The sequence below is a fragment of the Aquila chrysaetos genome, chromosome 14, assembly GCF_900496995.4.
Source record: "Aquila chrysaetos chrysaetos chromosome 14, bAquChr1.4, whole genome shotgun sequence".
Lineage (NCBI taxonomy): Eukaryota > Metazoa > Chordata > Aves > Accipitriformes > Accipitridae > Aquila > Aquila chrysaetos.
This window is the reverse complement of record NC_044017.1, coordinates 29,882,229-29,904,140: the sequence shown is the minus strand read 5'-3', so window position 1 is coordinate 29,904,140 and position 21,912 is coordinate 29,882,229. Positions and strand designations below refer to the sequence as shown.

The following is a 21,912-nucleotide window of genomic DNA, read 5'->3' as shown; positions in this document are numbered from 1 at the left end:
TCTCTGGAAAGCCTAAGATTTAAGCTGTTTCACATAGAACAAAGTATACTGCTTATGTGCTCTGATTCTTTATACTGCAATGCAAGCAATTAACTTTTCAAAAATCTTGTTAAGCCATGCTTTAAAAAAAGAACAAAACCATTTTGAGTTAACATGCAATCTACATTGATTTGCATTTTCATGTAGAACATCATAAATACTGGTTTGGGTCAGTGGAAACCTGCATTTTTGTCTTGCATTTCTTCACTCTTTTCAAAAATCAATTAAAAAAAAAGTGTTTGAAATATCTTGTTAAGATGGTCAAAATGTTTAGATAGGGCTTTCTGAAACTGTGGGGTAGGTACCTCTCTGAATATTTCAAGCTGGTACAAGACCACCATTGCAATAGCCAACTACCATCCCATGTGCATGTATTGGCCGTGAGTTGTCACCACTAATGGAGAAACTGCTCAAGAGGAACAGTTGCAGCCCTGGTGTAGATTTCTGAATTTTGTTTCTCAGTTTCTTTCTGGTGTTACACTGTTAGCTGGAATGATTTGTCTGTAGTTCCAGAATTTTTTTTTTTTTTTGACTGAAAAACTCATTTGTTTGTTTTACTTTTGGTCCAGCTTCCTACAGAAAAGCACCATAGACAAAACCTAGTGAAGCCCAGTTGGCTTGCAGACCATTGGAGTGCCTTCCAGAGGGCCCCAGTCTTTCCTTATCACATCATGTACAGTATGGATCTGTATATGGATTGCTCTTCATCTCTGCCTGCTCCTGCTGTGTTTGCACAGTGGTGAGTCTGCAGTCGTAGGAGCCATGTGTTTTCTCTTCCTACATATTTCTTACGGAGTTCCCTTTCGGTGAGCAGATACCTGGGAAGGGATGTCAAGAGTCCAGCATATATTCTGTTGTGAAAGGTGGGACCTAGTCTTTCAAAGAGGAATTTTCTATGGGAAATGAAGGGGTCCATCCCACCATTTCTAGAGGAATGTTGCACCTGTTTACTCGTCACTAATAAGACTTCTCTATTTAATGTTCTCTGGGGTATGTGTTTCTCCCTTGATCCACTTGAAGCGCTTTCTCATGGTTAATGATCTGAATTTGCCAAGCACACTGACTCATTTCAGTGCTGTTTTTCATTATGTAAGCTATTAACGGGTCACTGCTCAGATGCTGGAAAATCTGTTTCAGGCTAATAGCGAGGTGCACAAGTGCCTCTCCATGGTATATTTGCTACCTGTGCACACGTGTTCCAGCTTGATAGTTGGTAGAAAATCCCATGGCAATATTGGATGCAGCATCTATGCCATTAGCAGTCAACTCCTAATCAGCCTTTCATTAACACACACAACACTTCATCTTTTCTAGGATTTTTGCACAATGTGACTGAAGGAGGGTGAGAGGAAACACGCTGACGTGCAGAGGAAGGTGTTGATAAGTAAGGAAATAAAATTCTTCCCAGGAGAAACAGCGTTCTTGCAGTAGAGGAGGTAATAATGCAGGATAAGGAACTGTCTTGGAGGTGCACATGAAAATCTGGCTCTCTGGCATAGAGTATTTTCCCTGAAAGTCAGTAACAATGCTGTGGAGGAATCGGAATTTATGAAAGCAATTCAGAAGAGAAGTAGTTGGACACAGGAAAGCCTTGAAGAAAACATGGAGGGGGTTATTTCAGGTCCCAAGTTTTGACAACTCAAAATTACACTGTTACAGCAGACAGTAATTTCTACAGGAGCAGATCCTCCTGTTGCCTTTTCTTTGACACACTCGGATAATGTCCTTTTGCTTACAGATGGTTGCCTTCACATGCACACAGAGATTTTTTTAGTGTTTCCTTCAGTGTACAGACAAATTGTTTGAGAACGGATGAATGAAAATTAGAGATGGCTCCAAGCTTGGATTTTATTTCTGAACTTCACCCATTTTCCGGGAGGAGAAGGGAGGATCATGTTTCTTGGATGTGGCAGAACTTCTAGAAGAAAACAGTTGAAGGTTATTTTCTTTTTATGCACTGTTGCTGTGCTAAAAGCCATTTTTGATCTTTTTTTCTCTTTCCCTAAATGATATCTGTAAATCCTTTTGGGAACCAAACAGGAGAGCAAAGAAACAAAAACAACCCAAAACAACCCACCATTCACACCTCATTCATTTTGGAGAAAGGTCTAAGTTAGGCTTCCCCTAACTAGGACAATCCTAGGAAGAGCTTTCATCCATGCAAAGATTCACAGCCCAATGGGTAGAGGTGAATATCTTGGATGTCAATGCCTTTCCTTACCAGGGAGAAAATGAAAAAGACGATCTCTGGCTGTGCTTGCACAGGAAGGAAATATTACAGCTAATGTGTGTGCTGAGGTCTGAAAAATCTTTTCAGCATAAAGCACTGCAGAGACAGTTTCCCAACAAGGAAAAAGGGACACTGAAGGATTCATTGTGTTGTGTTATTTATTATGTAAGAGGTATTTGCATGGTAAAGAGAGAATGCAGATTTTATTCTGAATAAAGAGGACAGGATGAATGATGTTAATGAAAAGCTGATTGATGGAAGCAGGAGTTTGTCTACCATGCCACTCATATTTCCTGAACACCAGCAATCATTTTATGGACATCTAAGTTAAGTGATGGGTAGATTAATCCTGCGGTATGCTATATTTGCATAGTCTGCTGTGCCAAGATGGAGGTGGGATGAATCCAGATCCGATCCTACAGATGTTAGTTAGGTGCCTGTTCTCCCCATGCAGTCGAGAGAGCAGCTTCAGAGAGTGATTCAGCCTGGCTATGTTCTGCATTGCATTTTGGCATTACCTATCTCTCCCCACACTATATGGAAATGTGATCCAGCAACAGCTTGGATTTACTCCCTCCACCCCTAGGTCCTTAACCAGCCATCTCAGTCAGGAGTCCAGTGGCTATGAGCTCCTTGTTTTGCTCCACTGAACATAGAGGGGAACTTAGACAACGGGTGGATGGTAGTTTAGATGCCTCTCTGTTTTTCTTGAAATACAGGAAACTGGTGGTACTCTTGACAGCTGGGGTTGTTCTGTTTATTTTAGTTCTTATTCTAAGAATAAGACTGCCTGAATGGCTGTGTTAATAAATATGATCCCAAGTAGAAGCATGTGTTTTGCAGACTTTTTTTGTTATCTGATCCGGCTTCTGCACATCCTCTGTTTGTGACTCAGCTGAAACCACAGTCTGCCGAGTGTCTGCCAGCATAAGAACCCACCTGCTAGACTTGATGCCATTAATCATTTCCCTATTTTGTTTATTTCAGCTAACATCTCTAAACATCATCTAGCAGGTCTTGACAAGTGCTTCTCGGGTAGATGTGGTGTCCTGATTTCTCTTTGACATCTACCAGTGTTGTGCCGATGGCCATAATTGGTAGGACACAGCATCCCAAGAAGTTCTCTATGGCATTGTCACAGCTTGGGATTGCTTTGAGCCCCTTTTGTAGCAAATAGAAATTTCTTTTAAGAATTTAACTCTGCAGGGATCTGGGGCTTGTAAACCACACGTTCAGAATGACACTTTGAATTCAGGGACTGTGAAAAGCCAAGATTACATGCCCTGACTTGAAGCCTAGCAATCAAGCCGACAGCGTAGAGATTGCCTTGTGATACAGTATTATCAATTAACCACCTGTCAGGGATTTTCTGTGACTCAAAGAGGTAATGGCTAGCTGGCTGCTGCTTTCTAGGCAGTCCCTCCATAATATGGTCCTATGTCCTCTGTCTTAGGTAAAATCTCGTCCTTGATGCTGCAAACGATTTGTGTTTGTTCTCGTCATGTGGTGCATGTCTGTGAGATGAGTCAGCCACACAACTCATCGTGACCAAGACAGCTGAAATTATGCCGTGCTACAGAAGATACTGAGTTAGTCACTGTTATTGTTTTCTCTAATATATGGGAAGTCAACCATATGTTAATTATTTTTCTTCAGAACAGCTCCATTAAAATTTAAACTGGTGTTATTACTGACTAGAAAATCTCTTTCAGTCATGTGAAAACGCTGTGTAACCAGCAGACCTCATGATCCTGTGCGTGGGATGTAAATGCTTCAAAAGCTGGTGTGCCAGAGTGTGCCTTCCTTTCCCAAGTGAAAGATGGGACTCTTCAGTCTTCCATATTTATGATTAGTCTTGATTAGTTACACGTATTTTAAATTTCACAGTTTGTGGACAACCGGTTTTCCCTTTACTTGAACCTACAGAGGATTCTAATGCAGGAGGACTGTAATATGATATTTAAAGATTGCAGTGGGGATGGTGGTTAAAGAACCTAGGCCTTCGCTCTCGATGAAGTTGTGAGATATGTGCCTCTCAACCCCTGTTTTCTGAATTATAAAATCTGTACAATGCTTTCAATATTTAGTCCTCTGTGTTTTAGGGAGGCTTAAGCTGAAAAATCCAACCCACTTGGGATCCAAAGGAAAACCGGAAAGATTTCTTTCTTTTAAATGTTCAATGGCTTCATGTGCAGAAAGGGAGTATCATCTAACTGATTGGGATCATTTTAAAATATGATATGCCTGCACTGCATGAATAAATTTGACAATTTGGGGCTTAATTGGGTAATGCAATTGCACTTACAGACACTTCAACATTGTAGCAACAATGACTGCAAGTAAACTTGCTGAATTTTTGTGTGTAGTTACAGTATTTAAGAATCTCATTTGTAATGAATTAGTCTCCTTTTCTTCTAATTCAGAATGCCAAGCAAATTTTGATATCTTTTTGTAAGTATTTCTAGTTTTAAAAAGCCCTGTAATTGTTACATTTGCTCAGTGTAACGTTATGCAGTGGAGGGATTTCGGCTTTGCAAGGATCTGAGCGTGTCACCCGCTAGACACAAAAAGCCTTAGTCCCTAAAAACTCTTGGGACACACTGCAGAAATATATGAATACTTTCTAAAGATGATAATCTCCTTCTACTCCCTTTTGTCCCCCTCATCCCCAAAACTCCATCGAAACAAAACCTTGCAAGAGTCCTTAGGACAGTAGCTTAAAAAAGTGCATCTCAAAGCTAGAGAGTTTCCATTGATAGCAATCTAAGCTTAAAAGTCAAGACTCAGACTCCCAAATTAGAAGAATAAGGCAAGCTTTTTTCCCCATCTTCATGCATTTTAATTTCCCATGACTTCTCTCACTGTGCATGTGAGCGGCTGGGAAATAACTTGATGTTGAAAAGCGTACCTTTAATCCACAGCCTTCTCTGCTTTCTCTAGCTGAGACTGTTTTCTTTTGCTTACCCTAAAACCAGGACAACTGCTCCATGCTTATTGCTGTCCTGCTTCTTCCTTCCTCTTTCACCACGAGGTCCCCTTGAGTCCCTGCTGAAGTAGGACTATTAAATACTGATGTACAAAATCCCAAGCCCCAAAATTCAGTTGAATAAAAATGTATTATTTCTTGCAGTTTCTTTAAATTTTCCATTATCTTTTCAATAATAATCTGAGCTTGTGGCAGGACTTTTTATCAGGCAGTTTTGGTTTCCTAAAAGTGAGCACACTGAATCAATGACCCCCAAAACTTCTGGTTCCTAATGCTGAGTGTTACAGTGCATGATACTAAACTAGAACCAAGTTGTTCTTAATAGAGAAAACTGTGACCTGCTATGAAAGACAGCCCGAAATAAAGGGACTGGAAACAGGTCTGCCCCCCTGCAGATGGTCTCCTTGGGACAGTCTTTTCCTTTGGTCATTCTTTCCAGCTTGCAGCTCTCAAGTTTAACCACAGATGCTATGAAATCCTCACTGGAAGATCTCCATGAGCAAAGTCCCTTTCTTTCTGTCACCTCTGGAGCCTTGCTGCGAGTTTGTTCCCCACTCATCTCTGCAGGAATGACCATCTCTCTCCCTTTCCTACCCATTCTCAAGAAACTCCTTGTGTCTCAACAGACTCCATTGTTAAATCATCCCTCTCTCCAGGTATTTCCATATAAGTGCAGAAACCTGCAGTAGGAAATTATGTAGCCTTCATGGCTGCTGCCTGGCCACATATCTTCTAACACAGCAAAGCAAAACTGGACAAAGAAATCAAGTGGTTACTCTGCTGTAAAGCTGTGAAGGTATTTTCATGTCATAGCATCTTTGCTATGTTGACAGTCCTGCTAACTGCTGGAAAAAGCCATCCTTCAGGCTGAGCCTTATGTAGTCCTTACATGTGATTAGTTTTCAATGTTTGATTCTCACTCATTTAGTTAAAACAGAAATATAATATTTCTTCTCAGGTTTTTTTTTTCGTAACTCTTTCAACAATGTAAATCAGTGAAAAATTGCAGGAAGGTTAGCTTTTGGTTACAGTATCATCATGAGAAATAGCTGTCTGAGTTAAGTATAATACAACCAATTTCCTAGTGAAAATTTCCCTAAAATAATTAAAAATATTCATTCCACTTCTTCCTTGATCTGCACCTCTGTGTGGGACTTGGAAAATGCTTTAATCAGCTTTTCCATTCCTGTGTCTCATCATACCCCTGTCTTGGTATTTGTTTTTTGTTTTTTCTTTGCTTACAATTCAAGTGGAAAAGAAGCCCAAGGGCAGCAGCAGAGACTTTGTTGCTGGGTTTGTGTACAGAGCTCTGCCCAGGTTGCCCAGAAAACTGCAGGATAAAAGGAACTCCTCACATCTTTAGGGCTTTCTGGTAGGCAGTGTCTTCTGCCTCATGGTCATTTTGGAGATGATAAAATGCAGCTTCATATGGGCCTCTTCCCCATCTGCTCCTTTTCCTACCCCTGCCCCAGTTGTGTACCCGCACCCCATAGACTTGCCTCTTGGTCCCCAGTGCCTTCCTGCTGATTATCCTCCATCTTTTACGGCATCATTTTGAACACCATCCCGCAGCAGCGTGTGTCCAACGCCTTTGAACTGTGATGCAGCAGCCAGTTTTCCTCTCGGCATACGTTCAGACCAATTAAAAGCGGTGGGTCGCTTCTGCCAAGGCAACCTCAGTTTCAGGTGCAGGTAGACTGCAGAGACACATCTGCCACTTTATTGCCTTAACTCTTTCGCCAGGAGTGGGAATTAGCAGCTGTATCGGTTAAAGGGTAATTCATGTTTTATGTCTCATATTATCTTAAGACAAGAGAGAAGGAAAAATCTCAAATGTGTAAGTATTTAGAAGGATTGAGTGTGGTAAAATTCTAATATTTGCTTTCTCTTAATTCTTTTGACAAGGGAAAGAAGGTAGGAAAATAGTAATTTGGGTTCTGATTCGGAAAGTGCAATCGAGTAGGGGAAGAAATCAAGGAGAAATTATGTGAATAATTCCAAATCGATGGTGTAAGCTGTGAGCTGTTGATCACTGTTTTGTTATGCAGACGTAAATTTCCATTAATATTCCTTCTTTGAAAAACAGAAATCCTGTCTCTGCTGTTGTATGCTTAATTGAGCACTTGAGGCAACCCGCCCCCCCAACAAAAAACAAAACAAGCCAAAAAAAACCCCAACCAAAACCCCTATAGCATGCAGATCTATTCTTCAGATGATGATGTTCTTTTAAAATCTTTTTAAGAGAAGTTGTCCCCTGCTATACATCCTAAATACATTCTCTGAAATCTCAGACCTCTCCATGAAGTGGGTAGAAGAGGTTTGGTAAGCATTACAGAGTGTGACTGCTGTGGGAAAAGTGGAGTTGCAATGGGTTGTAGAAAGCTAATGTTACACTTGAAAGCATTTTCTTCAGAAAGTATTTATTTATATATATATATATATATATATATATATATGCATTGTTAAGACCATCTAATATTCTCTGGAGAGGGAAACCAAATCCACAATTAAATTGAATAGTCGTTCTTTAAGAAGACTTCTGTTACTTGTGGCTTAAGTGTAACAGAAAACAGACAGTATAGTAACACAGACTCTGAGCAAGATATTTTAGCTATAAAATGTCAAAGCCTCTTCAAAACCAGGGAGTTAACCATTGCACAGCTTTAAAAATGAGCGTCATAACTTTAGGAAAACATAGTTACCCTACTCCTTGTAGATCAACATGTGGCAGGATTTTTTCAGTGGAAATATGTGCCTACAGGCTATTTATTTTTTGTTTAACACCAATTGGCATCTGAGATCAAGAAAGCTTAAAGCAATTATGAGTAGCTGGTGCAGCAAAAATCATGATTGATACATTCACAACACAGGGTCGATTCTTCTGGTAATGTTATTTTATTGAGTGCAACAAGGGGAAAAGGGGACATCAGGCATATGACTTTGTAGCACTGAATTAACACAGTACTCTGACCACACACAGATGTTTCCTCCCTCAGTGCAATCAGTGCAAGACACACTGATTGCAGCGTGCAGACCTCGGAGAAGAGACGGCTGTGCATTTGTTGCTAAGCCTATTTCCCTCCTCCCTTTGGCTTATTGGATTATTTTATACAGTGGAATGATAGGAATTTAAAAATGAAAAAGTGCTGTTGAGTCATCTAGTCCATCTTGCAGCTAATACACGATTGTTCTCTGCGGATCTTTGTCCAGTTGGCTTTAGATGTGATTGGACTTCAGCCAACTTCCTTTGGAAGATTATGCTACAATAGAATACACTTCATTATTAGGAATTTTTTCCCTGTCAGCCTAAATTTTACTTTGTTCAGTATAATCACATTACTCTTAGCTATAGTTTCCTGAAAAACCCTATTAAAAAAAATCTTTAGTATGTGTATCCTTCCAGAGCTTGTAGATAATTATCATATTTCTCTTTCAATAGTGGCTTTAGTCAAGCTATACATATTTAGTTATTTTAATATTTTCTCATAAATCAGTCTTCCTAGATTAATGATGACTTTTATTGCTGCTATCATTGAGCCAAATCTCAAATTCTTCTATTTAAAATTCAACAAGAAAAGGCTGGACTGAATAAAGACTTACAGATTAGATCATGGTGTCATTGAAAACCCATCCTTTGAACCCCTCTTTGTGACTTCAGATCTGTCTGAATGCCAGCTCTCCTGAGGCAGACTTCAGCAGTAAGATTTGTCTCAACTACCTTGAGTTATCTATAGCATAAGCACCTACATCAAAGCTACAATCCCTGGATTCCTTTTATGATCATTGGACCCTATCGTTGGGTGCAATTCATCTAAGTTATTTTAGATATCCACATTAGGATGAGAGGAATTGAGCCCTGGAGGCACCTATTTCTCTCTCTCAGTTAAGGGTAGCCCAAGGTGATGAGCTCAGGTATCGACATCTGCAGTTGGTGAGACAAATCCCCCCTAGGTGCTGAAGTCTTGAGATCGATACAGAGCAGCTGTGCTGGAGGGCCACCTGATTTACATCGATCAGTCCCTCTGTCCTGGACCTCAGACTTCCTTGGGTGTTTAAAGGTAGGGTCTGTTGAATATTCAGACATCATGGTTCAAGAAGTGAGAAGCCTTGGTTCTCTCCATGGCAAAGCCATCACGGTTTGGAGACAGCAGCGAGGTACTTTGGCGCTCAGAGAGGCTCGATTCCTAACACATTTGAGTGGCATTGAATTCAACACAAAAGTGTGATGTTTACATTGAAAAACAGGGGAGTGGATAAAATTGCCTTTTGCATAGACAGAAAATCATAGAGTTACAGAATATCTCAAGTTGGATGGGACCCATAAGGATCATCGAGTCCAACTCCCTGCTCCTCGCAGGACTACCTAAAACTAAACCATATGACTAAGAGCATCGTCCAGACACTCCTTGAACTCTGACAGGCTGGGGACCACTTCCCTGGGGAGCCTGTTCCAGTGACCCACCACCCTCTTGGTGAAGAACGTTCTCCTAACGTCCAATCTGAACTGAAGCAGGTGCAGCATTTACCTAGAGAGTAGGAGGTCTAGATGCCAGATACATTGGTTTTCAAGTCTCTTCGGGCTGGAGGAAGTCTATGGTCAACTATCTTTCACTTTCCAAGGCCTCTAAAAAGATGGCTTTCACAGGACAGATGTCTACTGCTCTCCCCTTCACTATTAGGTATTTGTTCTCCACTGACAGCTTAGTGCTCACAGTTCTCACTGCAGCCCTAGGCATATGCCTGCTCAGCTGCAATTCTTGCCTTTTGGCTAGCCATAAGTTATAATTTGCTCTCCATGCAGGTTTAATCATTCCTGGTTTATACTGGAGTATAACTAGGAAAAGAAATCAGCATCTGCCTTTTGTTCATTAGTAAAAAAATAAGGTAAATATATTTTCCCAGTGAATAGTTACCTTCTGTCAGACTTTCTGACAAAATATGCTAAGCCTCTATTCCCTATAATTTGTATATAATATCCAGGAAAAAACTTTGTTCTAAATACCTTTGGAGGACAAACACCAGGGAGGGAGGAGAGCTGTTGAAATTGAAGGATAATATCAGCACAAGATAATATGTTTATTAATTAGTCCTGGATGAATTTAGACTGAAAATTAGAAGAAATTTTTCAAACATCCCAAGAGGTGAAGTTCTGGAATAAACTCCAGATGCGCTAGTTGAGTAGAAAACTAAAATAACTTGAAGACAGAATTTGGTAAACTTAGGGAAGGTTTTGTGAGAATGCATAGAAGTATTTACAGAGGTTAAAAAACAAACATAAAAATTAAGCATGCAATATGAAGTCATAGTGTTACCAAAGGGTCTAGTAAGGAGACTGGCCCCTGCTCATGTGTTTGCACTATCACCTATTTTATGTTTAATCCAGTGGTTGGTGGATTCTGCTGTTTGCTAACAGATGCCAGAAGGTCCCAGTTTGAGACGTTAGTGTAAGAAATTCCTTGCTGCTGCCAGACCCTTGGAGTTGGGGATGTCAGCTGCCTTCCCAAAACCCATTTGGGACGTAGGTCTTGGTCTTTTGGTGGTGGTGTTAGGAAGGTATTGTGTGGTGTGCACGTGTCTGTGGAACAGATCCTGTGTGGTCCTCGTGGACAAAGCAAGATCAGGAAACAGGACAAGACCCAGTTCGTTGTTCTGAGTGGTATATTCTTTCAGTACTACAGCCCAAGCACTGTACCCAGAATTTTCCCAGCTGAAGCCTGTGCTGAAAGCTTGCCAGGCAACGGGGTTCTGCTCCTAATTCACAGTAACTGGAACAAAATGCAGCTATCCTCATCATTCACACAGACACACAACCCTCAGAGACTACAGCCCTGCCACAGCATGCAATGCTTCATCTTGACGCTAGCAGACAGAGTACAGGGTTGTCTGTTGGGACATTTAACTTTGAAGCATCACTACACTGGAGATGAGAAGGACTTGGAGAAGTGTGCGTTGGGCAGGTATTTTTAGCTACCTTTCCTTAAAATTGCTCTGCTTTCCTAATACTGTTTTATCATCACTCTGTGAACTAATTCTGCCACTAGCCTGTCTGCTAATAATCCTTATCTTGATAAGCTATTCCTCATTATTTCTGACTTTTCAGAGAATGACATCTTGGTGCCTGTCCTCCACTTTTAGCAGGAGACACGACTGACTGCTTAGAAAGGCTTCCTAGACTCCTCTCAAGTTGTTTGATCCTGCTCCTCTTCACAGCTCCAGCTTCCGTATTTGCTTCCGAGACAAGAGAGAACGTAGGCCTTTCTTTTCTATAATGCTAAAAATAATGTGAGCAAACAGCTGTGAATTGCAGCTGGCCCCCGTTACAATAGGTGTCCGTTTCAAGGAGGACATGATGGTCCCCTTGTTTCTTCTATGGATTTTTTTGACCCACCTGTGATTTCTGAGGCTGGACTTCACTGGTGGCCAGTTCTGAATGGTTTGTACTTTTATGCAGGGATGAGGTATCATAATCTTCAGATATTGTGGTGCTAGATGTTATTTAAGTACCTTCCAGGACAACTGAGTGTCATGGGCATGCTGAACTTACCCATGATGTCCTCAGTAGGTCTTACTCTTGAAAAATATGATCTCTGTTCAACTTACTGGAACCCCTTTTTACATTTCTTGTGATTATCTGAACAGGGTTTCCTAGCAGTTGTCACTACAGTTAAAGAAGGGAAGGATTAGAGATTTATTGCATCTATTGCATTCGGCTGCTGACCCAGTCTTTCACTGGGATGAAATAGTGCAACATAGTGCTTCTGCCTTTCTTTCAAAAGAAGAAAAAAAAAAAAAGTATGTATTTTCTTACAGAGTTTCTATTCCAACCTCTAGACTGCAATCATGGCAGCACATTTTTGCGTATCTCAGACGCTCTGCAGAGATGCAGCAAGGTAGCTTAAGTTCCGCATTGTCAAACCAAAAGCAGTGCCCGTGTTGTGTGCTGCTTCTGCCTGTGTCGGGACAGGTGAGGGCCCTTTCCCTCCAGAAGTGCCTGCCATAGTAAAGTTGCTCAATACTTTATATTTTCACAGAAATATTTCAGGTTGGGAGTCTTTGCACCTTGGACGTCACTTTTGAGACAGACTTTAGAGCAGTGAGTCCTTTCTCGCATTTTCCCACAGGTTAGGGAAAGAGGGCATTTTCAGCCATTAGAAATCAGCTTGCTTGAGTAGAAAAAGGTCTGTGTTCTTACAAACCTCCTCATTTTTCTTTTTTTTTTCAACAGGGAACATGGGTTTGTACTAGCTTGCTAAGACGCTAATCAAAGAAAGGATTTCAGTTTCTAGTCTGCTTCACTGTCAGTTCAGGATAGTCCCAGAACCATTTACTGTTATTGATTACGCTGCTGTCCAGTATAGGTACTTTGTCCATAACAGTGATGGGTGAATACCCTCACCGCGATGGGTGGCAGGAATCTGCTAGTGGGTGGGGACGTGGGTCTGGGTGGCCTGGCTCTGCTTCCCACCTATCTTCTGAAAGCACTGCACCCCGACTTTAAACACTGATGTCCCTGATGGAAAAAAAAAACCAGAGTAACAGGTTAAAAAAAGATGTTTTATTGTATTATCACCTAGCATACTCCATTGCACACAGCGTGACTGTAATTTTGTCAATGATGGTGTGCAGGTTAATATACTTTATTGAAGCTGTTTTATTAGAGTGAAACTGAAATCTGTACAGGAGGCTCTTTTTTTACCCTGAAATCTATTAGGTGTTGCATCTTAAGGGAGCTGTAAGAAGATTGACTCCAAAGAATAATAGTTTCCTCCCTATTTCAGGGAAAAGTTAGAATGTTTAATTTTACTTACGATAATTAGTATAATTTCATATGGGTTCAGGAGATAAGAGGGGAGGTGTGAGATGGAGCTTCCTTAATTGCCTTTATTAACTACATCAACTGTGAATCTGTTAGCCTCAATGTACAGTCAAAAGGGGAGACATTTTTCTGTTCTTGTAGGTTTATGTTAAAAAGAACAAATTTAAAATAAGGATGGTAATGATGGAACCTGAAAGAGTTACTCTGAGAAATGATGTATAATAAAGAAAGGCTTGGCATGTTCATTTATTCCCAGATTTCAATCTTTGACTGAATGCGAAGCCGAAGAACCCACCATCTTGCAAATTTGAGTACAAAAAAAAGATGTAGAAATGAGAACAGCCTGCTTTGTTAAATATTGCTCACTGGCATCTAAAAGTGATACAGAGTGTTAAAGATATCACCCCTTAATTGTCAGTGATATAAACAAACCCAATTCTAGAAAAATGTTATAAACACTCACTCTAATGTATATTCATTGGAAGAGAAATAAAAACGTTTTCCACGGTGCCTGGCACATACTGAATATTCAGTGTAACAGGATGGAAAGGGTTTTACAAGTTAATGCCTTTAAAATGAGGAGATCACAATACATTTCTGACATGGTGTTTCAACCTGGACTCTTATTTTACAGTTTAGTTAATTCTCAATGCAGAAACTGCGGTCCTGTCATGCAGAAATTTGAGAATCCTGCACGAAGTACTGCCCAACTTAGTCATTTTGCCTAAGGCACTGAGCAAAACTTGTGTCTAGCTTTGGCAGTAACAGCAATTACTTCTGTAGTAACATGAAACATATAATGGATGATATGAAATAAGAGTTGAAACTGTTTATCTATTAGACTACTACATCAGGGATTCTTCTCCTAGCGTAATGTAGCCAAGAACCATCCAAGAAAGTGTTACTTAGACAGTGTTTGTTTTTCTTTTGTGGTTCCAGCACGAGAGTTCCTTTGATTTCCTATAAAAACTTGAATTCTGTAGAATGGGATGGACACCCTCCAGCTGGAGAGTTGTAGGCCTAATAAATAGCATGTAAAAGAACGGGAAAACTGCACCCTGGACCTTGTCCATCCCAGACTCCAGAGGAATGTGACTGAAGGAAAGATGAAGAGGCCAGGCAATTTGTCTTCTGTATCCGTAGTCTGTGGATGACTGGGGATGCCGAAGGTGTAAGAAGGTGGTTGAAAATTATAAACTACCAAGAATCAGTTTTATGTTACTATATATTATGGTCTTTTTTCCATAGGGACTTTTTTTCAAAGGGTGAGTAGCACCTCTACTAAAAAATAAAGACTGCAGAAACTGATACAATCCATCTCAGCCCCATAGCATCACTAGCTGTACCTAGGCTCCTCTGACAGATGTTTTCAGGGAAAGAAAGGTCTTTAAAAGGAGATAATCATGGTACTTCACAGTCCTCTTTCCCACCTTCCCAGCCTAAATAGTAAAGCCAAGATCCAGAAACTCTGCACCTTCTAGTTCCTGATGCACTTACTATGTTGTGTTCTTTTCCATGTGTTTTTTTCCAAGTAAAAAATTAGAGAAATTCTCTTTATTTTTCCATAAATTCATAAAGGGTGATTGTGGGTTTTAGCTTCTTTGACAAAACACTAAAAATGCTTTTTTTTTTTTTTTTTTTTTTTTTTAAAGTAAGTTGGTGAGAAGAACTTTCAGTTGTCAGGGGGAAAAAACCTCTAGAAAATGTTGAGTTTTTCATCGAAAATCATTTTAGCTCATAAGCCATTCTTTCCTTATCTTGATGAGAAGAAAATGATCGGATCTCTAGATCAATAATGTTGAAAACAGCAACAGCAGTGATCATCCTGGGTGCATGTTGTTTTCTGATGTGCTTTCATATCGGAGCAGTTCCTCATGCTGTAAATATCAGCCTGACTTACACTCGGGCTTCAACCTCACATCAAGCAACGGCGAAAAAAAATAGGGGCTGTTTAAATGCAGCAGGGCTTGGAAATAACAATTTTTAAAAACTGCCAGCATGTCAAAACATTGAAGGAAAATATTGAAGTGTACCAGTGTGCTTCCAGTTTGTCTGTTGCTGAATGCTTTTTCTATTGAATAATCACATCTTCTAGGGTCTAAAGCGCTGGTTCATTGTATGTAATGCATTGCTGTCATGCCACAAGGCATTAAAAAAAAAGAGATTGAAATTATCTGGAGGGAACCAAATCACTTTATTTCAAAGACAAATTAGATTGATCTATCTTACCATTCTCCATAGATTTCATAAGCACATTACTTGTTGAAGTGGTATCAGGCATTTTATATATTATAGCAATTTGCATACGTTCATTAAGCTGTGCTTTGTAAAGCTTTCTGACAGGGGCATTTGATGAATCCTTTTGTGAACTGCATTGTTTCTTTACGCGGAGCAATCTGTTAAATCATGCCTTTGTCCTTCAGTTTGTCAGAATCAGTAAGTGAAGCAGATGTTAATAACTGGGAGGGTTTGGGGGGTTTTCGGTGTTTGCAGAATATGGGATAACTGTGAAGGGCACGATGCGTTTGTAAAAGCGACAGCTGGTGTTATTAAAGATAGAAAGTATGCTACAAGTAAAAACTTTCCCTGGCATCTTTTAGCAACTCTACAAGGTTTTTTGGAACAGTCAGATGGGTGGTCATTTCTAAAATAAACACTGCTAATGTTATGCGCAGCAAATCGTGTGCTTATGCTTACATACAATTGTTCTTATCTTTGGCTGTAAATGTTCTATCACAGAGCTATCTCAGCCATGCAATAATTCATTATGTTTCTCTATAAATATGTCATAAATTCTCACGTCAACAATCCCTTGAGACGTGTCTTTGAGCAATATAATTTCATGCGTTATCACATTAGTAGAACTTTACACCTGGTTGGTGTTTTGAAGGTTACCTTTACGACACAAGTTTTGCTGGACCTGACAGTTCAGTCCCTGGAATCTACTACCCATCGTGAAGGTCACTTGGCTGAAGATGGTACAGCCGGGGAACAGCACGCATTTAGGTGGTTAACGTGCTTCAACCGATGGGTGGTAACTCCCACCAAGGTGTGGTAACATGAGTGCCGGTAGTCAACTGAAGAGACCTTGCAAGTGAGGGTAAAATGAGCAGCCATAAAAGCGGGCAAGAGATGAGGGGGCTAAGTAAGAGAGGAAAGCATGGCCTAGGGAATGCCTCAAGAGGGTCAGCGGAGAGGGAGGTGCTGATCTCCTCTCTGGTGACCAGCGATAGGACACGAGGGAATGGAATGAAGCTGAGCCAGGGGAAGTTCAGGTTGGAAGTCAGGAAAAGGTTCTTCACTGAGAGGGTGGTGGGTCACTGGAACAGGCTGCCCAGGGAAGCGGTCATGGCACCAAGCCTGTCAGAGTTCAAGGAGTGTCTGGATGATGATGATCCTCATGGGTCCCTTACAACTCGAGATATTCTGTGATTCTATGATTTTATGTGGAGAAGGTGTTATAAGGCTAACTGATGAAGGACATGCAGAAAAAAACGGAGGACATAACCATAGAAAATAAAGGGTAAGCTTTGCCCACCCTCTGATCTTGCAGATTTTTATTGGTATTACCTAGTAAATAGCTCCCATTTGTTTTAGAGGTGATATTTGGCTGATTTTCACATTAACTTTAATGGCATTCTCTTTGTGATTTCTCTACGCCTTACTGTGGAAATCTCTTTTGGGGAATTGAGTAGGAGATGGAAAGGGCAGAGATGTAGTGGTGTTACTTGTGCCTCTGTAATGGAACCGGAGCTTCTGAGCCGGGCTTGTCTGCAGTTGACATCAACAGCAGGAATGGCAACATAGTGCATAGAATAAATAATCCTAGAAGTTGTCATGTTTATAGACATTGCCTGAAAATATGTAGAGAAGACCAGTGAGGGATTTCTGTAGTTGTTGTTCTTGCACATGAAAGTAGGCAGCAGCTACAAATCAACGAACTGTTGCTTTTGTAAGAAGAATTGGCAGAATCTTTCATGCAGTTGCTGGATAAAAATTTCTACTGCTTCTGTTTCTCAGAGCTTGCCTTATCTTTCTGTCTGATTATCTTGCAAAAAAATGAGCAGTGAATAATTATCCATGCTGATATTTACATTTTGTCTCTCTGCTTGAAAATTACCAGCTCACAGAAGGGAACAGAGGGAGTCTAGGACTCCTTCGGTGGGCTGAGACTTTGGAGAAGAAAATGCCTGCTCTTCAGCTGGAGCACATAGGTGCTCCCAGCCAGGTGACCATTGATGCGTAGTGGGTATAGGCCGTTCTATAACTGATTTGTCTTAACTCTGCTGAGGTAATTCACTTTGCCTACACTGGGAATCACGTGGTGGGTAGCAGTAGTGCAGCTGCAGGCAAAAGCTCAGGCAGAATTGTGGGGAAAGGAAAGAGGCGGGACTTTTTCTAATGTGGGCTCTTAATTATTTTTTTTTTTAAGAGCTGTGGCTGCGTGGCAGCACTTTGTGAAACTGTTTCCTGCTACAGAATTCAAAGATGCTAGTGGTGCCACAGAAATACTCAATACAGCATGTACTCACGATGGTGAAGCTGATGTGGTCATCTCAGAAGTCATTGTGCAGAACAAAGTTCGGACCAAGTGCAGTTGGACACATGAACTAATTTTTCCTCTTTTTTTATCTCCTTTGTGTTTTTCCTTGGTCTGCTAAGCCTGTTTCTTTCTCCTGATGTATCCTCCTCCTCTTTTTTGCTTTCTTAAGCGCATTAGACTTATCAAATGCATTACACGCAGGGTCACTGTGCAAGAATCACCAGGAAAATTTACAGAGACTCTGGGACTAATTGTGATCAGGTGTTATACATATGCTTACAGAAATGTATATCTAGAATTTCACACCTGTAGCAGAACTGCCATGCTCAGCATTTTTGGACAAAAAAGAGGTAATGCACATAATGATATCCTTGATTTTTCATGTGGTTTCCCTATTCATGCCACTGCCTTGCTGAAAACTAAAAGCACAATATTGCTTAAGTGTACATAGAGATGTTTGTGTTTTCCTAAATCATGTATATTTTCTGATATGCCACTGGCAGTTTTGCATATTCAATATATTAGTTTTGTTCTTTCATTACAAATAGTTGTAGCAAAATTGCTATTTGCAAATTTGATGTGTTTTCAGAGTTTTCTGCTAATTTTGAACTCGTATGTAGAAGTTGCCTAAGAATCTATACAATATTATGTATCTTAAATTTAATACCATAGAAATTATCATACCATCATTGTTATCACCCACAACATTTCTCAGGTGATACACAACTTTAGAAGGACTAGCTCATAAACTCATTTCTAAATAGTAATTTTGCACAATAATTTTTTTCTTTTATATGCTTAAGCCTTCTACATTTAGTGACTTTTAAAAATATATATTATCTCCTTTTCAGATCTTGGACTCTGAACTTGAAGCAATTCTTGGTTATATGCTTCTTGAAACTTGGAGAGTATCTGCAATAAATAGGTACGTGTAATGGATACATTCATGTTTTGTGTTGGATGATTTGGAGTGTGTGTGAGTTTTGTTGACAGTTTAATGCTGAACTTCTTAAAGCTCTTGATAAATCTCAGCTGCCATGAATGGGACAGTATGATGGATCTTTGCAGGCTGAATTTTCAATAGCACATAGGGTATTTGTATGGCAGAAATTGGGAAGGATATGATGCTCACAGTTACTCAGAGAGAAATGTGTAGCCAAACTTACAAATTTAACTTCAAACTGAACAAAAAGGTGAGTCTCCACGAGCAAGTAAGAAGTTTTAAAGGTAAAATTGGTGAGTTGGAAGAAGTAGCTCTACTCTTGATCCCCCCATAGTTGAGGCTGTGCTTTAACTGGCTTTTCGTCTGTGTTTCCTTTGGTTTTCTTTGCAACTGCTAAAGGTAGTAAAGGTACAAATGTGACTAAATACTGGGAAGAAAATGGCCATAAAGGTTGAAACCTTGGGCACATTGACGTTCCTGGAAATTTTCTCAAGTATTTCAGTGAAGCTAGTATCTCACTTGGAACATTTACAGAAAATATTCAGGCAGTTTCAGAAATACATTCCTGCATATAACGAAGCAATTTTTAGGTGATTTCTTTTTTAAAAGTCAGGTCACGCTTTATGATGCTTGAAACTCTGCTGAACTCCTAGCAATGGAGAAAGAGAAACAAGAGGAGATTCAGAAGGCTTTATTCTTTCTAAAGAGCTTATAGACCTAGACAATTTTTTGAGTCTCAGCTCTAAAGAGGAAAAGTTTTCTTGAATACATGGATGTAACGATTGAACTTACCTTGATCTGGAGAAACAGTGAAGAGATTTGTAATGGGGGAGAGGTTGAATTCTTCTTATGAACAAAATCCAGGACCAGTTTTTGGTGTAGAGGACCCCTCCATAAAAATGGGGTTTTGCCATAAGTTGCTCGTTCTTTCAGAACGAGCCTGGATCACTTAATGTACAATTGCCCTACTACTGAATCTGCTGGATGTTCAGACCTGTGTCCAGGCCTGTCAGAGGATCCCCATGCCTAATGGTGCTTTCAGAATGTGCGCAAAAGATCTCAGGAGTGTTTCTGATGATTCAGCTTCCTTCATATTCTCATATCTATTGATGTGCCTTTACTTGTCTCCTTTTCATCTATTCCCTCTTTGTGGTGCATTTCTTCGGTCTCATTTGTTTCTCCTTTGCTCCTTTATTTGGCTTTCCCATGTTTTTTGCTTTTTCCTCCTCTTTTTAATTCATTTTCAGCTGCTAGAGATTGGCAGCAGTAGGATCTTACACAAGGAGGAGCTTCGGAAAAAAAATCATAGCAGAATGAGCTTCCCTTTTAGTGCCTCTCTAGAGAGCCTGCTGTAAAAGGCTACTTGCTGTCATTCCTGTAAATTTTCTTTTGCAGCCAGCTCTGCTGGGTGTCCCCTTTGTGCCCTGTGAACATCTGTGTTGCAGCTTATGTCTGAACCCAACTGGAGAACAAATGTGTGAACCTGCTTCTTATTTTGAGCAGGAAGCTGCTGCTATTAGTAGGGCACGTGGCCTTGGTTCACCTGCGACTTCTAATCCCCGTCTGGGAGCGAACCAGCTGTCTGTCCTCTCCCCTCCCGCCACCCGTGCCCTTGTCCGTGGGGTAGCACGTTTCCCTGCTTTCCTCAAGACACTGCCCAATGCCTGTCAGATGTCAGCATTCATTTTCTCCCTGAATTTTTCCCAAGACGTCACGCAGAAAGGAAGAAAGGAGTAAGCACTGTAGGACTTTTATGGCATAGCTTTCCATTGCTCCTGGAAACTTCTCCCTGGGTGCACGCAGTCATGCAGGCACCACCCAGTAGCACCACCCTTCTGCATAAGGAAGAAATCTTCAAGCCCTGAAATATTCAGGCTCAGGGGATGCCGGAGCAGAAGAGGAAGCCCCATTCCCCAGGCTGTGCACAGGATTCCAGGAAAAGGCGACAATGTTTCTTTGCCTGTTTTGGACACAGCACAAGACAGCTCATTGAGCGTAAATTGTGAACTTAACCTCAAACAGACTTGCTTTCAGAAACTTTTTACTTTAAAGGGAAAAAAAGGGTGAAGAAAAAGAAGCAGCAGCTCTGCCTTGTTTGCAAAAGCGCTATCCCGCTTGAGCGTGCTCAGCAACGTTTGAAAAGCGTAGGTGATGAACTGCAGTCTTTGTGGCATATGTGTGCGTCCGAGAGAAAAACGAAATCTGTTGTGTCAAGTTGGCTTCAGCTTACGCTCGAAGGATTGCTGTGACGAGCCTGGAAGGTGCGGAAACTTTCGTGAAGGATCAGGTGCGATAGCAGAGAACGACTGTAGCTCTGGGGGGAGGAAGCTGGAGGATTTGAGGTCAGTCTAAATCAGTAGCCATCAGCTGGGAAAGGAGCACAGCTGATTTAGCAAGAGCGTGCACCAATTCAGCAACTTCCCTCAGATGTTTGGGTTGGCAGGACTCAGAAATAGCAAATCTTCCTGGCTGACGTTAGCTGAAATGGCTACTGGGCAACCTTGTTTTCCTTCCCTTTCACTAAATGAGCTCCCTTTTGGCAGAAAGGTACGTGAGTTTCAGAGCTTTCCAAACCAGGTCAGAAAAAGTTGGCCCCTTTCTTTCCAAAACTAACCATCAAAGCAGTCCCAGCGCACCCCAGACATCTCTGTGTGTGCGAATCCTGCTCAGGCAATGGTCTCCCTTGTTTCTTCCTGTGTGCACTTGTTATGGAGGGAAGGGTTGGTCTGGTTGATTTTACGACTGGGAGTGCTAAACAGCTAAAATTTCTAAACAAAAAAATCTGGTCCTCTTTAAACATTGGCGGACGGATATCTGTCTTCCATCTGTGGCAGCCCATGCCAAACAGCAGAAGAACTGCAAAGTTTGTGTTCTGAAACCTCAGAGAAATAACTGGCACGCTCCAACTTATATATTTTTTTTTTTTTTTTAAACTACACGCAAATCTGAAACATTAAACACAGAAAGTAACGTTAAATTATGACAAGCAGGCAGAAGCCGGGAAGTTCAGCTGGAAGGGTTGTACCTCCTCCGTCCTTACGACACGGAGCCCTTTCAGCGCTGCTGCACGGGCATTGCTGTCCATTAACAGCAGGCAGCGGTCGTCCGTCGGGCAGGCTGTCCCCTCCAGCTGGGTCACCCAGGACGTTGCATGGCCTGCCGTAGCGGGAAGGAAGGTGGCTGGTAGTCTTGCAGGTGTGTATGGCTCACAAGACCCTTCCGGAGGTGGAGGGTGGCTGTTTTCTTCCCCTTACAGCCGAAAAGGTTGTACGCCGCAGCAGACAGTGCCGGGTTTGAACGGTTGTTTCCTCAAACAGCTCCTTGCTGGGGTGCTTGAGCAAAGGAGCTCCGTTCA

General features: G+C 41.1%; 1 protein-coding gene across 9 annotated transcripts in view; it reads left to right on the top strand.

The window, feature by feature from the left end:
• ENOX1 (ecto-NOX disulfide-thiol exchanger 1) overlaps positions 1-21,912 on the top strand; it is a 361,993-nt gene that overhangs the window by 56,824 nt on the left and 283,257 nt on the right. For 6 of the 9 annotated variants that reach the window (XM_030036520.2, XM_030036518.2, XM_030036519.2 and 3 more), the window contains exon 2: positions 18,466-18,539. The gene's annotated coding sequence lies outside the window, so the exon portion shown is untranslated. Of the gene's footprint in view, positions 1-17,942; positions 17,965-18,465; positions 18,540-20,283; positions 20,845-21,912 lie in introns of those variants that run through there. The other 3 variants (XM_030036514.2, XM_030036517.2, XM_030036516.2) reach the window with 3 other exon arrangements.